Raw genomic sequence first — 17,522 nt, forward strand, 5'->3', positions numbered from 1 at the left:
GTGGATCAGGAACTGGTCCCGGAACATGGAGTGAGCGGGGGAAGGGAGAGGTCATTCTCGGGCTGTGTGTGTCCAGGGTGTGTCCAGGGGAAGGGAGACAGAATGGGAAGAACCTGCTATTTAAAATCATTGCTGCTTTCTCTCCCCAAACCAGTAGTGAATGTTCCTGGTTTAGTTCCAGTCTCACGCTGTTTATTGTTATTGGACAGTGAAGAGTGGAAACAGAGCCGGACAGTCAGGATGTGGGGAGTTATACAAAGAGCATCTATTGCAGGCACCAGGTGAGAAGTGTGAAGGACACATTTTAAACAGCGGCAGTTTGCTTTCAGTTGAACTTTTAATCCCATGGGAGAGGGGATGAGAAACCTGACCTGTGCAAAGGTCCCTGCCCCATCGGGTAATCCCATTCATGTGTCAGTGGAGGGGTTGGGTTGTGTCTGGATTCTAATACATTGTTGGAAAACAGCCCAACGCACCTGGTATGCAGAAGCTGAGTGCTGCAGTACTGCAGTGGAGTCAGACTCTGACACTGTTTGAATCGCTGATTTACGTTTATGGATATTCAAAATAAGTATTAACAGATATTAAACTGATCACTTCTGTATTTTCTTCCTCACCTGTTTTTAAGTTACCAGACATACGTTCCTTTCTACAGGCAAACCCTTGAAGGAGCCAGAATAAATATGATGCTTCCTCCACCCGAGGCACAAGGAACAGTGCAGTCAGCTCCTTCTCACACACAGTAAGTACATTATCACTCACAGAGCACAGAGACACAGACAGGTCATCAGTTCCACCGTCTCAGACAGCAGAAGTAGTCAGTCCCACACTGATCCCATGTTCCAGAGACACATTTTCAATCCACAGTCAAACAGAGCAGGTGAGGCAGACGCTGTTCCATTTCCCCCGAACTCAGTCCCGCTGACAGGTGGATACAAAAATCCAAGTCTAAAATCATGCTTTCAGGTTGTCAATCTCACAAAAGGGCAACATTAGCCATGAACTAAATACCAGATAGAAATCACACATGGTACCCGATTGAATTGTACAGAATGAACCCCAACAATATACCCCGAGATTCCAATTGAATCCTAGCCCAGAACTCACACACACACACACACACACACACACACACGTGAGTTTTATACATGTAGTATCCTTTCGAATAGCGTAGCATTCGAATACAAATTGCAAGTCCAAAACTCACGTACAGTATCAGATTGAGAAATGCTGTGACAGTGTAACCTGAGAAACAAATTAGATACCAGTTTATAATATACTGATAGTATGAGATTTAAAGATACAGTATCAATTCTATTAGTCCAGACTGAGATTGACATTACACACGAGACAAAAATCTTGTAAAATAACATTGAAATATACAGTATCAATTCCTTTAGTGCAGACAGATATCCACATTACATTCCAATTCAAAAATATCACAATATCAGTTTGAAAGATAGATTATCTTTCACAATAGTACTCACAGAGATATAGATTTAATACTAGTCCAAAAAGCACACACATTATCTGATTAAAACCTCCAGCATCAAATCAAAAGTGTATCCATATTTACCAATTAAATAATGAGAAAAATTATTCAAACACTGAGATATTAAAGCTACAATATTGAACGCCATAATGTAATCTGAGAGAATAATTATATACCGATACAGTACAGAGACACACAGACACATAATGAATCCCACACTCAGATACAGTACAGAGACACACAGACACATAATGAATCCCACACTCAGATACAGTACAGAGACACACAGACACATAATGAATCCCACACTCAGATACAGTACAGAGACACACAGACACATAATGAATCCCACACTCACATACAGTACTCGAGGTTGCCAGACACAAAGTGAATCCACACTCAATTAAGGTACCAGAGTTGACAGAGACGGAATGAATCCCACACAGGCATACAGTACCAAGGACTGACAGATACCGAGTTCAACCCACACTTTCATAAAGCACTAGAGACTGAGAGCTAAAGTATGAATCCCACACTCACACACAGTACCAGAGACTGACAGATCCAGAATGAATCCCACACTCACACACAGCACCAGAGACTGACAGATCCAGAATGAATCCCACACTCACACACAGCACCAGAGACTGAAAGATACAGAATGAATCCCACACTCACACACAGCACATGAGACTGACAGATACAGAATGAATCCCACACTCACACAGAGTACTTGAGACTGACAGATACAGAATGAATCCCACACTCACACACAGCACCAGAGACTAACAGGTACAGAATGAATCCAACACTCACACCCAGTACCAGAGACTGACAGATACAGAATGAATCCCACAATCACACACAGTACCAGAGACTGACAGATACAGAATGAATCCCACACTCACACACAGTACCTGAGACTGACAGATTCAGAATGAATCCCACACTCACACACAGTTCCTGAGACTGACAGATTCAGAATGAATCCCACACTCACACACAGCACCAGAGACTGACAGATACAGAATGAATCCCACACTCACACACAGTACCTGAGACTGACAGATTCAGAATCAATCCCACACTAACAAACATTATGAGAAACTGCATATATGGAAATAATTCAACACCCACACACAGTACTGGAGAATGTATGTACAGAATGAATACCACAGTCAAATAGAGTACCAGAGAGTGACAGATACAGCATGAATCCCACACTCACATGCAGTACCAGGGACTGAGAGATACAAAGTGAATCTCACAGTCACCGACATTAGTGCAGGCTGAATTTCACATTACGTAAAAATCTCACAATCACAGATTGAAAGATACCGTATCAATTCCATCAATGCTGGCTCAGCTACACATTTCGTACCAGTCCAAAAATCTCATAGTGTCAGATTGAAAGATGCAGTATCAATTCCATTGTGCAGACTGAGCTACACATTAGAAACCACTGCAAAAAAACTGATACAGATTCAAACTGAAATAGACACATTATATACAAGTTCAAAAATGTCACCAGATCAGTTTGGAAGCTGCACAAATTCACAATTGTGTTCCCATCGATACAGATTTAATAGTAGTCCAGAAAGTGCCCACATTATGTGATAATAACCTACAGTATTACATTTTAAAATAGATCATTATCTACCAAATAAAGATTGGGACAAATTATTCATACATTAAAGTATTAAATATACAGTTTTGAATGCCATACTGTAAATGGAGATGCAAATTAGATTCAGATAAAGAATGAATCTCACACTCTGATAGAGTGCCAGAGACTGACATATGGAATGAATCTCAAACTCTTACAATGTGCCAGCGACTGACAGATACAGAATGAATCCCACACTCACACAGAGTACTTGAGACTGACAGATACAGAATGAATCCCACACTCACACACAGCACCAGAGACTAACAGGTACAGAATGAATCCAACACTCACACCCAGTACCAGAGACTGACAGATACAGAATGAATCCCACAATCACACACAGTACCAGAGACTGACAGATACAGAATGAATCCCACACTCACACACAGTACCTGAGAATGACAGATTCAGAATGAATCCCACACTAACAAACATTATGAGAAACTGCATATATGGAAATAATTCAACACCCACACACAGTACTGGAGAATGTATGTACAGAATGAATACCACAGTCAAATAGAGTACCAGAGAGTGACAGATACAGCATGAATCCCACACTCACACGCAGGACCAGGGACTGAGAGATACAAAGTGAATCTCACAGTCACCGACATTAGTGCAGGCTGAATTTCACATTACGTAAAAATCTCACAATCACAGATTGAAAGATACCGTATCAATTCCATCAATGCTGGCTCAGCTACACATTTCGTACCAGTCCAAAAATCTCATAGTGTCAGATTGAAAGATGCAGTATCAATTCCATTAGTGCAGACTGAGCTACACATTAGAAACCACAACAAAAAAACTGATACAGATTCAAACTGAAAGAGACACATTATATACAAGTTCAAAAATTCACCAGATCAGTTTGGAAGCTGCACAAATTCACAATTGTGTTCCCATCGATACAGATTTAATAGTAGTCCAGAAAGTGCCCACATTATGTGATAATAACCTACAGTATTACATTTTAAAATAGATCATTATCTACCAAATAAAGATTGGGACAAATTATTCATACATTAAAGTATTAAATATACAGTTTTGAATGCCATACTGTAAATGGAGATGCAAATTAGATTCAGATAAAGAATGAATCTCACACTCTGATAGAGTGCCAGAGACTGACATATGGAATGAATCTCAAACTCTTACAATGTGCCAGCGACTGACAGATTCAGAATGAATCCCACACTAACACACAGTACCAGAGAGTGACAGATACAGAATGAATCCCACACTCACATACAGTAGCAAAGACTGGCAGATAAAGAATAAAAGTCGCAGTCAGATTACTACAGACTGAGTTACACTTTACAGACCAGTCCAAAGATCTCATAGTGTCAGATTGAAAGATAAAGTATAAATTCCATTAGTGCAGACTGAGCTACATATTAGATATATTGGTAAATACTCAGTATTATACTGAAATAAACAGTATCAATACCATTGGTACAGACTGAGCTGCACATTATATACTAGTCCAAAAACCTCATAAATGATCAGACAGGAAGATACAGTTTGAATTCTATTAGCATCACCGGAGCTACACAATACATACCAGACTGAAAATCCCATACAGTATTAGACTGAAAGATACAGTATCGATTCCATTAGTGCAGATTGAGCCACACATTATATAGCAGTCCAACAATCTCATACCCCATCAGACTCAAAGATACAATATCAATTCCATTAGCACAGACTGAGCTATATGTTACTCACCAGTCCAAAAATCTCATACTGAATCTTTCAATCTGATACTGTATCACTTCCATTATTGAAGACTGAGCGACACATCACTTTCCAGTCCAAAAATCTCAGTGTCAGACTGATAGATACAGTATCAATTCCTTTAGTGTGGGATGAGCTACATATTACATACCAGACCAAAAATCTCATACAGTGTTAGACTCAGATACAGAATTAATCCCATTTTTGCAGACTGAGCTACACTTAACATACCAGTCCAGTAATTTCAAAGCAAAACGTACATTATCATTCACAATAGAGTTCAGAGATTAAGATGTAATACCACTCCAAAACTTACACACATTGTTTCTTAAAAGAAAATCAAAAAGTGTATCCATATTTACAAATTAAATACTCGACGAAGAACTGTAATTACTTTAAAGTATTAAAGATACAGTTTCAAATAAGTTAATGTAAAATGAAATAAGAATACGGAATGAATCCAGACTTGCACATTGTCTCAGAGACTGAATTACAGAATGAATCCCACACTGAGATAAAGTAGCAGAGAATGGCAGATACAGAATGAATCCCACACTCACATAAAGCACCAGAGACTGACAGATACAGAATGAATCCATCACTTATATAGAGTACCTGAGACTGATAGATGCAGAATACACCCCATGTTCACACTCAGTTCCAGAGACAGACAGATACAGAATAAACCCCACTCTCATATACAGTACCAGAGACTGACCTCTTCTGGACGTAAGCTAGAACTGTAAAAGAGCGGAACAAATTCACATTATCTGACGTGGCTACAGAAACAGGACAATGTGCAATGTGAGGAAAGTTTCTGTCTGTAACTTCTACTCTCGTATTTTTGCACATTTTGACGGTGAAAAATGAAGAGATTTGATTCATAATTAAGTTTTTGTTTCACTCATTCCATAGTTGTGAATTTGCCCCATTATATTTCACTGTACATTGCGCAGTATTCTCTCTGATTTCTCAGGACACGATTTACATTTCTCCTCTACCCCATTTAGACTCTTATTTTCCAAGCATTATGTGGCCTCCTTAATTCCCCGAGCAAAATGCACCACCTCACACCTTTCTATATTGAAATTCAATGGCCATTTACACTGACTTTCTGCAAGGTTATTTTGTCGCAGCCTTCCTCAGTATAGAGAATACTCCCGAAATCAATTGCAAGAATTTAACACAGCATTACAAGTAGTGTTTGGTCCAACAAAATGTACTTGCAGCTCGTCTCCATTCCCAGTTTTTCTAAACCCCACCCGTGCAATATAATGTGAAGAATGAGTTTATCTTCTGTCCCTCTCTCATCTGTAAACTTCAATGACCCGGGGTTTGGGGACATCTACTGGCCGGAAGCAGAACTGCAACAGTTCGGAACAAATTGCTGAAACCGGACAATGTGTAGTGTGAGCGTGTTTGTGATTGGTGGCAGGTATTAAATCTGATTTTTAAACCTGCCCATCAACCTTTAGTGTTTGTTATTGAGCAGTAAACAGAGCCGGACAGTAAGGATGTGGGGAGTTATACAAAGAGCATCTATTGCAGCCATCAGTTGAGAAGTTTGATGGACACATTTTAAACAGTTGCTGTTTTGTTTCAGTTGAACGGTTAGTCCCAAGGGAGAGGGAAATAGAAATCTGATATGTGCAAAGATCCCTGCCCCATCGGGTAGTCCCATTCATGGATCAGTGCAGGGGTTGGGTTGTGTCTGGATGTCACTAAATTGTTGTAAAACAGCCCAACACACCTGGTATGCAGAAGCTGAGTGCTGCAGTACTGCAGTGGAGTCAGACACTGACACTGTTTGTATCGCTGGTTTTCATTTGTGGATATTACAATGATTATTAACAGAGAGATTCCATTGATCACTTTTGTATTTTCGACTTCACCTGTTCTTGAATTACAAGAGATACTTTTTCTTCCGACAGTCAAATCCTTGAAGGACCCAGAATCAGTGTGATGTTTCCTGCACCCGAGGCACAAGGAACAGTGCAGCCAGCTCCTTCTCACACACATTATGTATATTATCACACACAGAGCACAGAGACACAGACAGGTCATCAGTCCCACAGTCTCAGACAGCAGAAATAGTCAGTCCCACACTGATCCCAATCCAACAGTCAAACAGAGCAGGAGAGAAAGACATAATTTCCATTTCACAACGACTCAGTATTGCTGACTGGCAGATAAATAATTCCCAGTCCAAAATCACACCCAGTATCAGATTGAAAGGCACTGTGTCAATCACACATTAGTTCAACCTGAGCTACAAATTAAATACCAGATAGAACTGACACATGGTACCGATTGATAGGTACGGAATGAATCACAATCGTGTACCCCGAGATTCAAATTAAATACCAGCCCACAACTCACACACATTATGAGTTTAAAGATGCAGTATTCATGACAATATTGTACCCTGAGATACAAATTAGATACCAGTTCAGATGTTACCCATATTTGACTCACATATATGTCCAAAAACCTCATAGTGTCAGAATGAAATGTACAGTTTTAATTCCTTTTCTGAAGACTGAGGTACACATTAGATACCAGTCCAAAATTCTCATATAGTATAAGACTGAAAGTCACAACATCAATCCCATTAGTGCAGACTGAGCTGCACATCAGGTCCAAAAATCTCAGAGTCAGGTTGAAAGATACAGTATCAATTCCATTGATGCAGATTGAGCTACATATTAAATACCAGTCCAAAATTCGCATAAAGTAACGTATTGAAAGGCACAGTATCAATCCCATTAGTGCAGACTGAGGTACACATTAGGTACCTGTCCAAAAATCACATACAGTATCATACTGAAAGATATAGTATCGATTTTATTAGTACAGACTGATCCACACGTTACATACTGGTACAAAAATCTCACACAGTATCAGACTGGAAGATACAATATCAATCCCATCAGTGCAGACTGAGGAATACATTAGATACCAGTGCAAAAGTCACATTCATTGTCAAATTGAAAGATACAGTTTCAATCCCATTCGTGCAGACTGAACTACACCTTACAAACCAGTCTAAATATATTACACAGTATCAGACTGAAAGGTACAGTATGAATTCAATTAGGAAAGACTGAGCTACACATTATATGCCGACCAAAAATCTCATACATTATCATACTGAAACATACATTATGAATCCTATTAGTGTAGACTAAGCTACACATTACAAACCAGTCCAAAAATCTCATACAATGTCAGACTGAAAGATGCAATATCAATTCCATTAGCCCAGACTGAGCTACACAATAAATACCAGTCCGATAATTTCACAGTAAAATATTGAAATGTACATTATCTTCACATTGATTAAGATGTAATCCGACAACAAAACTCACACACGTTGTTTGATTTAAACAAAATCCAAAAGTGTATCCATATTTACAAATTAATGCTAGATGAAAGATTTGCATACATTAATGAATTAAAGATACAGTTTCAAGCTACATACTGTAACCTGAAATAACATTACAGAATGAATCCAGACTTGCACTTAGCCCAGAGACTGAGTTACGGAATGAAACCCGCACTGTGATAAAATACCAGAGACTGCCAGTCACAGAATGAATCCCACACTCACAGAATGTACTGGAGACTGATGGATATAGATTGAATATCACACTCAAATACAGTACCAGAGACCGACAGGCAGAGAATGAATCCCACACTCACGTATAGTCTGACATCTACTGGCCATAAGCGAGAACTGTAACAGAGTGGAACAAATTCACATTATCTGTCGTTGTTGCAGATTCAGGACAATGTGCAATGTGAGGAAATAGTTTCTCTCTGTAACTTCAAATCTCGTATTTTTTCATATTTTGCGAGTGAAAAATTAGACAATTGATTCATAATAATGTATTTGTTTTGCTCATTCGAAAGTTGCCCCATTATGTTTCACTTTACATTGCGCAATATTTCTGTCTGATTTATCAGGACACGATTTATATTAATTCAAATAAACCGAACTGAAACACAAATAAAAACTGAGCGCTAATCTCGAACTTTCAATGACGAAGTCAGAAGTGAAAGTGATAAAATATAGAAAAAAATAAAACTGAAAATGCTGGAAAGACTCAGCAGGTCCAGCAGCATCTGTGGAGAAGGGAAGCTCGGGATAACGGTTCAGGACTATGACCCTTCTATAGATCATAAAGGTTAATCCGACATAATTTAAATAAGGAACGGGAATCAGCAGAGGGAAAGGCTTCAGAAAATCAATTAATTTCACTGAATCCGGGCAACTGTGTCCCGTATCCACCGGACAGACCAGGGCAAATAATAATACAAAGGAACAGAGTTAAATTCAACGTTATGGGGGAAATAAATTAATTTAAAACATTTTTTATATAAATTAGACCCGTTTGTGTTTTGGAAGCACTATCCCTCTGAACATCATCAAATTCGGTTCCAGTCTTGGTGTTTCTGAATTCAGCGTGCTGGGATTCAAACCTGTTGGAATTAACTGCTTGGAAGGCAGCTATACTCACCATTATAGCGCCTTATTTTACAAGGAGGGAGAAATGGAATGTTTCTGTGGAGTTTGGGACTGAATTGCTCCCTTTGGGTTTCTGGCACTTTAAAAATAGACAATAAATATTTCCCAAACATCAGCCCCTGAACAGACACAACAAGCTGATGGAATTTCTCATTCACAGATATTAAATAAGAGGATGGCAAAAGCGAACAGGAAGAGGTTAGGAAGAAGTCACAAAAACAATTAGGGAAGGAAACAGGAACCACGAAATCAAATTATCAAGGAATATCAAAAGAAATAGTAAATTATTCCACAGACACAAAAATAACAAAATGAAAATCAGAATATCTTGAGGGTCACCCGGGGATTCACAAGATCAACTGACAGGTAACGTCAGCGAAATGGCAGAAATATTGAGGTTTGGGGACATCTACTGGCCGGAAGCAGAACTGCAACAGTTGGAACAAATTGCTGAAACCGGACAATGTGCAGTGTGAGCGTGTTTGTGATTGGTGGCAGATACTAAATCTGATTGGATATCTGATGAAACCAATCAGAGCGTGAAAGGAAATGTTATGTGTCATCACGCCCAATCGTCCAATCACAATCATTGCCTTCCCCCATCCCTCATTACCATAGGGCTGTGGGGCTGCCGATTTAATCCGAGCTCGGAGCGGATTTGGGTCATTTCTGGGTCTGAAATTGAGTTTGAAAAATGCCTGAGGACAAGAAAGCAGCTCCCAAGAAGGGCGCCAAGAAAACCTTGAGTAAAGCACCAGCCAAGGGCGGCAAGAAGCGGAGAAAGTCGAGGAAGGAGAGTTACTCCATCTACGTCTACAAAGTGATGAAGCAGGTTCACCCCGACACCGGCATCTCCTCCAAGGCCATGAGTATCATGAACTCCTTTGTGAACGATATTTTCGAGCGCATCGCGAGTGAGGCTTCCCGCCTGGCCCATTACAACAAGCGGGCGACCATCAGCTCCCGGGAGATCCAGACCGCCGTGCGCCTGCTGCTGCCCGGGGAACTGGCCAAGCACGCCGTGTCGGAAGGGACAAAGGCGGTGACCAAGTACACCAGCTCCAAGTAAAACTCCACAATGAACTGAAAAAAAACAACGGCTCTTTTAAGAGCCACCCATAACCTCTCTGAAGGAGCTGCATTTCCTATATATTTACTTTGGATTGTTTTAATACTGTAATGTTATTCCAATCTTATTATGAAGTGATACTGTAACTGCCCCGTTGAAATCCCTGACCCATATACTGATCCGCTCCTTCCCCTTTGCTTCGCTCTTAAACCGTTACTATTCTGTCCTCTCCCACTCACTTCGTGTTTCATTTAACTGTAAGAATCCAATCTCCGAATGTTTACTAGCTGATGTGAAAATCCTCACATTAACAGCAAACCCACCCCTTGCAGAAACACAGCGTAATAGGGTCAGAATGAGAGCTCCGTCCGGGTCCCTCTTTTCACAGAAACACTCCCGGCTCTGTGAGAAGGGACCAATCTATAACGTGTCACTTTTATAAAGACGAAATTGAAATGTGTCCCTTCACGGAATGCTGTGAATGGGGATTTAGTCCCGAACGATACAGTTTGAAAGCGATGATAGAATGAGCTATAATTTAAAGCAGATTTTAAACAGCGCCAGCGATTGGTGACGGGTAGCGCTGAATAAGACAAGATAAAAAGAACGGGTTTAAAATCTTGTGCTCAGGGCGACATTGATCGAAATCCGGTCCTTTACTACACTGAAATTGGCGGGCTTTTTGAAATTCATCAAATTCCTGGTCTGACCGTTGAGGCCGGTAAATCCCGCCCTCTTCTGATTCCCAGCTATCTGATTGGTTAATGAAATAGGCAAATGAGGTGTATTAAAGAACAACCAATCAGATGACCTTTCAGTCTATAAGAAGGGTAAATATGGAAATCATTCTTCATTCTTTGTGAAAGTGTTTGTGAGATTGTGGAAATGTCTGGAAGAGGAAAAACCGGCGGTAAAGCTCGGGCCAAGGCCAAGTCTCGCTCATCACGGGCCGGACTGCAGTTCCCTGTGGGCCGTGTTCACAGGCACCTGCGAAAGGGGAACTACGCTGAACGTGTGGGTGCCGGAGCCCCGGTCTATCTGGCTGCTGTGCTCGAGTATCTGACGGCTGAAATCCTCGAGCTGGCCGGCAACGCGGCCCGGGACAACAAGAAGACCCGCATCATCCCCAGACACCTGCAGCTGGCCATCCGCAACGACGAGGAGCTCAACAAGCTGCTGGGACGGGTGACCATCGCTCAGGGTGGGGTGCTGCCTAATATCCAGGCCGTGCTGCTGCCGAAGAAAACCAGCACTGTGAGCTCCAAGAGCAAATAAAGCGACAAAGATTTAATCTGATAACCCAAAGGCTCTTTTCAGAGCCACCCACTGTATTTATGAAAGGGCTGGTTACTGTCAGTCAAAGGACTTGATTCCGATTCGCGAAACTAACAATAACTTGTTAAACACAAATGATCCATATCGGTCTGTTGCAGTACTCGCTTCCGGACCGCAGATGTCGCCAACCTCCAATAGATTGAAATTTGCAGTTTGTCTGGTGAATGAGACAAAATACCAGAACCGTCAGAATTGTTAACTGGGTGGGTGGGATGCAGAAATACCAGGGACGCTTGTTATTATTTACCGTCCCATCCTCGGACAAGTCTGCCTCGGTTTGTTATTTTACCCAGATGTATACAACAGATGCTGAATTATAAGTTGTTTATAGTGTCAGCGATTACTGAATAAAGAATGTGTGAAATTTGTGTTTGGATGTGAGTGAGGTATTTATTCTGTCCCTGCCCGTCTGATATCTGCTCCCTCCCGTTTGTACATTTCCCGTTTAAGCAAATTTCTCACGGCCCTGCCATTTCAACAAAGGAGATCTCAGCTCTTTCCATCGCCGATTTGGTGGCTCTGAAAAGAGCCTTTGTTGCACTTGGTGCTGAAGCCGGGTCGGGTTTAGGCGCGCTCCACGCGGATGCGGCGGGCCAGCTGGATGTCTTTGGGCATGATGGTGACTCGCTTGGCGTGGATGGCGCACAGGTTGGTGTCCTCAAACAGCCCCACCAGGTAAGCCTCGCTGGCCTCCTGCAGGGCCATGACGGCCGAGCTCTGGAAGCGCAGGTCTGTCTTGAAGTCCTGAGCGATCTCTCGCACCAGGCGCTGGAAGGGCAGTTTGCGGATCAGCAGCTCGGTGGATTTCTGGTAGCGGCGGATCTCCCTCAGAGCCACAGTGCCGGGTCTGTAGCGATGAGGCTTCTTCACTCCGCCCGTGGCTGGAGCGCTCTTCCTCGCCGCTTTGGTAGCCAACTGTTTGCGAGGAGCTTTCCCGCCGGTCGATTTGCGCGCCGTCTGCTTGGTCCTGGCCATTTTCTGAACAGATCTCAACACAACCTGAGACACAGAGACTGTTAATACGGAGTCAGCTCTGGGGCCGCCTTTTAAAGTGTCTAAGAGGATCCGCCCCTGGCCTCTGATTGGCTTCAGTCCCACACCCTGTCAGGGAGGGACTGTGATTCGCAGGTTTGAACCGAGCTCCAACAGTCAGACCGAAACGGCGGGAGATATTGGGCCCCAATTGGCTGAGCTGAAATTAATCTTCAATTTCAAAAAGCCCGCCAATTTCAGAGCATCAAATAACAGTTTCAAGAAAATCTCATTTCCCTCCAGCAATTTAAGAATCTCTCTCTTTATAATCTCCATTATTTCCCACTCCTCAGCTCAAATCTCAGGCTGTTTCACATTCCGGTTCATTCTCTGATCTGTCTGTAAACGTGCGGGAATAAAGCCCCGGTCATTGATTTCCGTAACGGGACAAAGTCCAGCTTCAATTTCAAAAATCCCGCCAGTTCCGGCCCGGTGAACCGCTCCTCAAACAGAAACTTCACATCGAACTGATAATTGAATGAGGGCAGGAAATAAAGACCGAGCAGAGAGGACACAGCGGGAGAGGGAGTGAGGAGGGATTTTACTCTGAGCGGAGAATGTAATGTCTGGGGAAAGACTCTGTATCACCGCCTGTTCATTTATACCGTGAAACCTGGAATTCCGCTCCTTCTCTCGGGATGGCCGAGAACCCCGGCCGTTGTTTCTAATCTCCCTGTACCGAGTTTTGGGGAATCTCCCTATACTAATTAAATATCGGAAACTGCTTCCTCACCCCGAGATCTTTCCTCTCCCCGTTCCCAGGTCAGTGCTCTCTCTGTGAGGCGGTGGGCGGCTCTTAGAAGAGCCTTTGTTTTGTGGGTTTGAAAGGGTCGAGTTGTTCAGCCGCCGAATCCATAGAGAGTGCGGCCCTGCCGTTTCAGAGCGTACACCACATCCATGGCAGTGACCGTCTTGCGCTTGGCGTGTTCAGTGTAGGTGACCGCGTCCCTGATCACATTCTCCAGGAAAACCTTCAGCACCCCGCGGGTTTCCTCGTAGATCAGACCCGAGATCCGCTTGACACCGCCACGGCGAGCCAGGCGGCGGATGGCTGGTTTGGTTATCCCCTGGATGTTATCACGAAGCACTTTACGGTGTCGCTTGGCTCCTCCTTTGCCCAGTCCTTTGCCTCCTTTCCCTCTGCCAGACATGATGATTCTTCATTCAAATCGCTGCTGAATGAATCACAAACTTATGCTGCTTCCGTTTTTATGCAGCCTGCCCCGACCTGACTGAAACAGACACAGGGTGAGAGAGGGACTGGAGGAGACAGAATGAGATATTAAACAGGGAGGGGAGGAGACAGAGTGAGATATTGAACAGGGAGGGGAGGAGAGAATCAGAGTGACGGACAGAGCGGAGAGCGGCCTCTGATCTTCCAGCTCCACCTCCAGCTTTCTCCACCCGCCAATTTCAAACCGTTTATCGATAATAGAACCGAAACACAGCGCTCCGCACAAACCCTTACAGACTCGGGCTTCATATTCAAGGATTCCCAGAAACCCGGAGCTTTTAAATAAGCCCCGTTACAATTAACAGTCAGTAATATTCCTGCCTAAATACAGTCCTTTCTATAACAAGTCAACCCGCCTCCTTCCATTTCAGTCCCAGACCCGATTCGATCTCCCCACACATCCCCTCCCAGACGGGTTCAGCAGTTTACAAACACTTTATTCCAGCTGATTTGGAGAATCTCATGTGTTGGGGTTTGAATTGTGATAGCGGCGGATCTCCGCCAGTTTTACCCTGTCACGGACTCTCGCCCTGAATCTGTGAGAAAAAATGAACTGGGACTGGAGCCGAACACACGCCAGTTCCAGCGAGGCCTGGCCCGGACATCCCATTCTCTCTATTTTATTTCAGACAGTGGGGGTGGGGCGGGGATAGCGAATATCAGCGAGTCACCAGGACCCTGGGTTTATTTGAAATGATTTCTATCTGAAATCTGAGCCCGGCCCCGGGACAGGAATCATCTGATTCCGGGATCAGCTCTTTTCTGAGAGACGTGGGTGGCTCTGAGAAGAGCCGTTGGGTTCAGATGGTCACAAGTTGCACTTGATTTTTTTACTTCTTTTTGCCCGCTGCTTTCTTGGGCTTTGCTGACTTCGGCTTGGGCTTGGCCCTCGGTTTTTCCACCTTCTTCACCTTCGCCTTCACTGTCTTGGGGGTCTTGGGCTTCTTCGCCGCCGCTTTCTTCTTAATTGGTGATTTCGCCGCCTTTTTCGTGGTCGATTTCTTGACCGCTGGTTTCTTGGCCGTTAATTTCTTGCCGGCTGTTTTTTTGGCCGCTGGTTTCTTTCCGGGAGATTTCTTGGTCACTTGTTTCTTCACCTTCTTTACCACTTTTGCCTGGGTTTCCTTCTTAGCGACTCTGAAGGAGCCCGAGGCGCCCGTGCCCTTGATCTGCACCAGGGAGCCTTTTTCCACATTTCTCTTGATACTTAATTTGATCTGGGACCGGAGCTTCTCCACATCCAGGCCTTTGGTAGCCAGAACCTTCTTTATCGCGGCCAGGGATATCCCCTTGCGATCCTTGCAATCCGCCACAATCTTGAGGATCTGTTCTCCCAACGGGGGGCCGGTGGTCTTGGGTCTGGGAACCGCCTTCTTCTTCTTGGGAGCCTTGGGTGGAGCGGCGGCGGCGGCAGGAGGTGCCGTTTCGGCGGCTGCAGTGTCTGTCATGTCCGGGACTCTGTCGAAAATCTCTCTGACAGTCAGAGCTGGGTCAGAAATGAAACGAGAGGCGGCGGCACAGAGCAACTTAAAGGCACAGAGCGGACGGGGCGGAGACATCCTGCTGTCAGCTCCCGGCCCCTCCAGCCTCTCTGTGTTTCTCTCTCCTCTTAAACTTCCCGATTCCAATTCAAATCGGGCACTCCAGAGTCCCAGACTAGCCCCTTCCCATCTCTAACACCGGGATGTTTGCTGTTGAAAAACTTTCACCGGAATTAAAAGCACCAGTTTCGATTTAAACCCGTTTCATTGCTGCACTGATCGCGCTCTCTCACCCGATCGCTGACATGATCTCCGTTTTTCGGCTGAAATCTTGAATTGATCTGAAACTTTACCTTAAATTTCCACTTCGGAGCTCGGCAGTGGAGGAGGGTTATCCTTTGACAGGGATTTTTTAAAATTTTACTCAAAAGGGACTCGGAAATCCGGCGATGAGACCGGCCACACAAACACAGTGACATTAATCTAACCCGCCTGCCCCTTCAACACACTCTCTCTGACACAATGTTCACATCTTCACATTCACAGGACAAACTGTTCGCCAGATTGACAATTCCCGGGACAGGCTTTCCTCCCCGCTCGGCCTGTGCTGCAGATTCTCGGGGGTTAGTTGTCGTTTCCCAGCTCAGTAACTGTTAAACACTCTGAGGCCGGCGCTCCTCACAGTGTCTGGTCCCCAGTTTCAGGGACAGGAGACAATCACAGCTGTGGATGTGATAATCCATATCTGGTTTTACATGATTATATTATTCACACTCAGCAATATGTTTGGTTGAGACGATAATACAAATTATCCGCTCTGGGCTCCTCCAGTCTCTCTGTCTTTCTCTCCCTCCTCCTAAACTGACTGACAGACAAAAGTAACTGGTGTCCTATCCGTCCCATTCTCAACACCCAGAGACGGCCAGTTACTGAATAAATTCAACATTCACAGGCAGTCCAGTGTCAGACAGTTACAGGCTGTTTCTCTCCAACTTTCCTTACTCGACTGGAGACTGATAAATGAACCGTCAGACCGGCTCACACACAATAGAAGGGACAGTGACCGTCTCACTAACAGCACCGGAGGTCTGTTCACAGACACAGAATCAGTCTTTACCTTCCAACAGGGTGTTCATATTACGCTCAATAACACTATCCCGCTTTCATGTACAGCGCTAGAGATAGAGAAATACAGACGGACAGATAAAGAGACAGACAGAGACAGGCACACAGACAAAGTATCATTCTCACACTTCCTCTCAGTGTGTCCGTTTCACACTCAGCAAACAGTAACCCACCTTCGTGTGCAGCGCCAGAGAGATACAGACAGGCAGAGTATCAGCCATACGCTTCCCATCAGTGTCTCTGTATCACGCTCAGCAGCAGTATTCCACCTTCATATGTTGCACAAAAGAGAGAGAGAAACTGACTTGCAATGTCCCGTTTTCACCCAGTAACAAATTGGAAAATTCTCCATTCCAATTGCCATTCCAAGCTGGAGTGACAGAAGATGCAGTCTCATCTCTCACTGATATTATTTCAGAGACAGACACATTATGAATCCCACTCTCAGGGACATTTAACCCTCTCTTGCATGTTGTACCCTCTGCAATTTTGCAGCTCAGGGCCCTTCTGCATTTCTCTCAGTGACCGAGAGTTTCACTCCGATTGAAATAAACTGGGACTGTTGCCGTCAGATATTAATCCTACACGGTTCCAGCAAATACACCGACTCCCACTTTCCTCCCATGTTTCTCCAGGATTGGTTCGAGGAATCCGGCCTCCAGATACGGAGTCACAAGTTTCTTTATCAGTAAAGGCACCAAGAATGAACAGAACCAATTGGCTCATTTCACAGCCGCCCACTTTATCTCTGAAAGACTCTTTTCCATCAGAAGATTCCGAGAGAAACAGCAGGGATGGAAACATCGAGTTTAATAGT

General features: G+C 43.7%; 1 protein-coding gene and 2 long non-coding RNA genes across 3 annotated transcripts in view; all 3 read left to right on the forward strand.

Annotated features, from left to right (window-relative positions):
• The window catches only part of LOC137316793 (zinc finger protein 850-like), a 512,000-nt gene that overhangs the window by 175,238 nt on the left and 319,240 nt on the right, over positions 1-17,522 (forward strand). The window lies entirely within an intron of this gene.
• The window catches only part of LOC137316818 (uncharacterized), a 181,828-nt gene that overhangs the window by 195 nt on the left and 164,111 nt on the right, over positions 1-17,522 (forward strand). The window lies entirely within an intron of this gene.
• LOC137316821 (uncharacterized) lies at positions 161-8,926 on the forward strand. Its single transcript, XR_010961615.1, has 3 exons — positions 161-281; positions 656-742; positions 6,833-8,926. It is a non-coding gene; the product is annotated as an uncharacterized lncRNA (long non-coding RNA).

The sequence above is a fragment of the Heptranchias perlo genome, unplaced genomic scaffold (genome assembly GCF_035084215.1).
Source record: "Heptranchias perlo isolate sHepPer1 unplaced genomic scaffold, sHepPer1.hap1 HAP1_SCAFFOLD_60, whole genome shotgun sequence".
NCBI classification, from domain to species: Eukaryota; Metazoa; Chordata; class Chondrichthyes; order Hexanchiformes; family Hexanchidae; genus Heptranchias; species Heptranchias perlo.